Raw genomic sequence first — 6,264 nt, forward strand, 5'->3', positions numbered from 1 at the left:
GTAATTTAGGGGGTACAGGATCTAATAAACATGTTGTTGGTTTAGATACAGTGATAAGTTTATTTAGCTCTTCCTGTCCTATATTTGTAAAGCACTGCAGTTTATCTTTGGGTGCGATGGATGAAACTGAAGTGTTAGATGCTGTAGAATCTACATTCGCTATTGTATTTCTAATGTTATTTATTTTATCAGTGAAGAAATTCATTAAGTCATTACTATTTAACGTTGTTGGAATATTTGAATCAGGTGGCGTCTGGTAATTTGTTAATTTAGCCACTGTGCTAAATAAAAACCTTGGATTGTTTTGGTTATTTTCTATGAGTTTGTGGATATGCTCTGCCCTAGCAGTTTTTAGAGCCTGTCTATAGCTGGACATACTGTTTTTCCATGCAATTCTAAAAACTTCCAAGTTAGTTTTTCTCCATTTGCATTCAAGACTACGAGTTACTTTCTTGAGAGCGTGAGTATTACTGTTATACCATGGCACAGTACGTTTTTCTCTAACCTTTTTCAATTTGATGGGGGCAACAGCTTCCAATGTCTTAGAGAAAATAGTGCCCATGTTGTCAGTCATTTCGTCTAATTCATGTGTATTTTTGGGTACAAATAGCAGTTGAGATAAATCAGGCAGGTTATTTGCGAATCTGTCTTTGGTAACTGGAACAATAGTTCTGCCCAGACGGTAACGCTGAGACATATAGTTAATATCAGTGATATGCAGCATGCACGATACAAGGAAATGGTCTGTAACATCATCACATTGAGGTACGATATCTATAGCAGTAAGATCAATTCCATGCGATATAATTAAATCTAGTGTATGATTAAACTTTGAACGTGTGTTACTACATGTTAATTTAAGGTCTAAGAAACACATTTGGTGCTTGCTTATATTTCAACATTGTTTCACACCTATAAGTTGGATTTTCTTTCAAAGTAGTAACCAGCAAATGTTTTTTGTTCAGTGGCTGAATGACATGCGAGTAGAGGGCTCCTCTGTGTTGCATCAGGACAGATTAGTTCTACACTACAAACATGATGTGAGAGTTTGCATTTCTGATTATTTCTAAATGTGGTTTTACTGAATAGATTTTTTTTGTTTTAGGGTTATAGTATAACAAGGCGAAAACCTGTTCAGCATGCCACTATTTGAAATGAAGGCTGCAATAATTTCCTTTAGCTTAGTTTATAAATCATCAAGTCTTGGTCTGAGATGTGGAGTCTGGCATTGATCTGTTTGGGGGTCTCGCAGTCAAATGCACAACATTTAAGCATGCATCAGTAATTGCAAGCAATGAAATGTATTTTCTGCAAGCTCTTAAGAAGAAAACAAAATAGCATCACAGATATAAGTCAAGATTTAAAAGCAAAGAAAAAAGTATGAGAGCACTTAGAATACAGAAGAAAAAGTAAAGAAAAAAACAGGAAAATACAACACAGGCTAACTGGATAGTAAGGCATGTATATGGATATAAGAGTATAAAGGTATGAATCTGAAACTAAAACAATTTGATTTGAATTTCCTTCTAACTTCCTTTTATGTAAGGCCATGATTAGGGCAAAACAGGAATCAAGGATAATTTGAGGAAATTAAGGAAAGTCTTGTTAGAACACATTAAATCAAATATCAAATAAGTCCTTTCATGTATTTTGTGAGCATCACTGACAATAGTAAGCTCTCTGATTTGTCCGGCAGAAGAGGGCGGCTGACCTTGAAAGTAATGGAGAGAACTGACAGAAGGGAACACTGTTAACAAGGACTGGCCATATATCAAACAGCCAATTTGGATCTCTTAATCCATTGGTGGTCAATTCTGGCCACGTGGACATAGATCACAGCGGTTCAGGACATATGCCACACGGCTAATGTCTTTCTGCTCAAGTCTCCATCCAGCCCAGCTTTGTATTTACACAGAATGAGAAATAAAGCAGAAGGAAATGAACCGCACAGAACTGAATGCACATGGACATAAATGTTTGATTGCAGAGCTAAGATTGCTTATTGTACAACTAAATGCACTGGGATAATTGCACATTCATCCACAAACAGACTGTGTACATGCTGATGCAATCTTTATATTCACACACAAGCTACATGCAATAATTAAACACCAATGAGCTGAGGAAGATGTTACATTAGGGAATTCTGATGTATGATGCCATCTTTCTGTTTTTGCAGTTTGGATGGTTTAGATAACATTGTATTATTTGGAGTAGGGCAGTTATATTAATGGGCAGGCAGATCTTCTGAAATATATCTTTGCAATACTCTTAAAGTGCACCAGTGCTCTAGCAGGCAGTAATGTCACTGCTAATGGCTCTCACAGTGGAGCTGTGGTATTACCTCTATTTACTCATCGCACATTCCATATTATGCCTTAGAAAGTGCTCTTGTCCAGCTACAATCTGCTCATATCATATAAAACCTTAGTATAACCACACACACACACACACACACACACACACACACACACACACACACACACACACAAAAAAGGTATATATATATATATATATATATATATATATATATATATATATATATACAATATATATATACCTTTTTTCTATAGCTGTAGTAGTGAGTTTTACATTTTCTTATAGGAATAGCTCACCCAAAAATGAAAATGGAATAGATTTGGAGAAATTTAGCATTCCATCACTTGCTCAAAGTATACTGCAGTGAATGGGTGCTGTTAGAATGAGAGTCCAAACAGCTGATAAAAACATTACTATAATCAAATTCAAATGACTCCAGTTCATCAAACAATGCCTTGTAAAGCAAAAAGCTGATTGTTTATAATAAACAAATCCACCATTTAGATGTTTTTAACATCATACCATTTGCTTCCAGCTAAAATAACTTCACAAAATCAAACGTTGTAAAATCCATCAATGCATATTAACCAAAAATATCTCTTTGCCTAATATTTAAACAAAATAACTACATGTTTTGCCTCTGGAATAAGGTTCATTTATGGCTGACATGACTTATGTCATGTCATGTAAATGTTAAAAACAGCCAAATGGCAATTTAGGCATTTAAGAAATGCAGCCTTTCTGAAATTTTGCCAACAGTTAATGCAGCAATTTCCTGGCAGCTTTAATGTAAAAATGTGATGGCAAAAAAAATCCAGTAATATATTTGAATGCGAAAAATAAGTGTGTGCACTGGGATACAACAAGATTCTCGCAAGGGTGAACTTCGTTTAAAAACATCTTCAAACTAAGTCCTTCACAATTCCTCGCAAACTCACATTCTCATGTATTGGCTCAATCCCAATACAGAACAGCCACTTTTTCCAATCCAATAAATTCCTGATGGGTTAAAATTTATAATTTATATATATTTACTCAAAAAATACAATCACATTACAGTAAATAGATTCTGAAAGTAGTTAGGCAAAAGTCTGTTTATTCTCCATGTAATATTTAAGTAAAAAAAATATATATTAAAAAGTGGTTAAATAGTTTCCACCGCTCACAGTTGTTTAAAATCTCATGTCAACCATCAAAGGAATTCTAAGATGATTTAAATCAAGAAGAAAATACCTAAAAGCAAACAAAGTACACTGCACAATTAATACCGCTTACACAACAGTGAATCTATACATGACAACACTTATAATTTATATTGACAAAACAGTTACTGGCAGCTGCATCGTCTGATGTTAAATGTTCTGTAACACACAAAAGGCCCAAGGCCCCTTGAAAAGACACAAAACTGATGCTCCTAAACTTCCATATAGTGCCCTCATTGTGTCAACACGGCAGCGAGTACATTCCCCTGCGTTATGTTGGATGAGGCCTGTCTCTGTGTAGTTCAGAACCTGCACTCAGCAGATACAGTAGACTGAACAATTCTAGGATCCATTTAAGTCCCCATATGGCTAGGAGTTGCAGCGCTCTAGAGAGTTTACGTCAGAACTTTTGTTTTTTTCTTTTTTTTGCGAATGTGTAGCCTCTGCTATAGCTGTGGCTAGGTATGATTTGTATTTCTGTTGTATTGTAAAGCCATGCCAGATGGCCAACCTGCTGAGTTGGTACAATCTGTGAGACAAGTGATGTGTCACCACCGTGAGGCCTCTGATGGTGGCCCTGTAGACCAACTTTTTTATAATTAACTTTTTTTATGTAATTTTATAATTAATTTTTTTAATCCAGCTTTGTCAATATACTTAAGAGAGATTATTTTCAACTGGTCTTGCTTTAGACTTAACATTGGGCATTAAGTTGCAATCCTAAAATATGAACAAAATGAAAAAGAGCTTAAAATCAAACATTGAAATGTGTAAAATACTATTTCATGTTCACAAAGTCATATACAATTATCTATATAGACTACCACTCAAAAGTATGAGGTCAGTTATGTGTTTGAAAGAAGTGTCTTGTGCAAATCAAGGCTGCATTTATTTGATTAAAAAAATACAGTGAAAATATTATTACCGTAGGAAATTTGCAAAATATCTTCATGGAAAATTATCTTTACTTAATTTCCAAATGATTTTTGGCATAAAAGAAAAATCTATAATTTTGACCCATACATTGTATTTTTGGCTATTGCTACAAATATAGCCCAGCAACTTAAGACACACACAAACACATCCAAAAATATATCCCAGAACAGTGTCAGAGTAGGATGTGTTGCTAGATCCACAATCTTAACAACCAATTCGTTTGTAAAGTTAGGTATAGGTTTAAAGGTTAGAGCAGAAGTCAGAACCTGACAACATTTGATCAGTCTATTATTTCCATTTAATGTTGTTTTGACAAGAATGCTGTTCAAATACCAATGAAACATGTTGATCTAGGAACACATCAACGCTATGAGGCATCATCACCACAGCCTCTTGTAGCTTTTTAATTGTTCTAAAGTGCTTAGAATGACATTACAGCGCCACCTAATGGAAATGACTAAGATGGTTCTCTCTGACTTTATAAGGTTAATTTGCATTATTGTAGATGTCCGCTGTTGTTTTCAACAAATAACCTTTAAGGTTACCTAACAGAAAGTAATCAAATCCTTACCTCAAACATAGGCACATGACAATAAATGTCCTGTTTCTACTCAATAAAATATGCCTTAGAGAAACTATGGATTAAAACCTATGATTGGCAGTGTTTGTCTATTAAACCGCATGAAACTTTGTCTCACACCCGGTGGGTCTACTTGAAAGAGCGGGACTAAATTACAATCCTTGCAGGTCATATTTAATGATTCATGCGTTGTGCCACAATTAAACTGATGTTGTTTTTTCACGTAGACATCCAAATGGGTGTAAACAAGCAAATTATATTAATTTTTAACAAAGCCAACGAGTGCCACGAGCCAACTGCAGTGCTATGGAAGGAAGCAGCCTGGATCTCCCTTGAATTTGAAAAATACCAGAGCATCTGTAGAGTAAAATGTACAAAATAAAAGTAAGATCTTATCCCCCGGTTTCACAGACAAGGCTAAAGCCTAGTCCCAGTCTAAACTGCATGTCTGGGCTGTTTTAACTTAAAGAAACTTGCACTGACCGATCTTAAAATATGTTAGTGACCTAATCCTGTAAAACCAGGCCTTTAAATGACAAATAAGACTTTTGTTATACCATTTAAGATATTTTCATAACCTTAAATTAAATCATTGAATTTAAGACATTTAAAGACCCATAGTCGAAGGGGATGTTCACATAGAATACATCTTTGTGTCTCAATCGCGAGATGCAGCACTCAGGAATGGATTTAGAAAAAAAACAGTTGCCATGCCAACCTGATGTTGTAAACAAAAGCATGGAACACTTGCCCCGTCTCTAAGGTCTTCTAAATGGTCCACGGTTTTGGAAGTGACATTGATGAGCGGCACTGCGTGTAAAAGTATTTATTCTTTTAACTTGTCATGGTGTCTTAAAAATGTGATGCAAGCACAGTGGTCATACACCTTCGTCTAACGTGTTTACATAAAAAAAACATTGAACAGTAGCGCAATGAAATGGAAAAATGCACTGTGTGTAAACGCTCCCTTAGGCCTTCTCACACATGCATTATACCAATTGCCCAGTTAATTAAAAAGAAGTGTATTGTCACTCTTCTAATGGGTCAGACTTAACAATTTTACTGGTGAAAATGAAAACCCATGGTAAAAAATCCCATATCAAAAGGTAGCTAGACATTGCAACCACCTCAGAACACCTTAGCCATGCCCTGGCAACCACCCACAACCCTCCATTGTGGCTGTAAATTTTGCATGGGTAAGCACAAGTCACATTTTTTTCATAAAAT

The sequence above is a fragment of the Carassius carassius genome, chromosome 17 (assembly GCF_963082965.1).
Source record: "Carassius carassius chromosome 17, fCarCar2.1, whole genome shotgun sequence".
Taxonomy (NCBI): domain Eukaryota; kingdom Metazoa; phylum Chordata; class Actinopteri; order Cypriniformes; family Cyprinidae; genus Carassius; species Carassius carassius.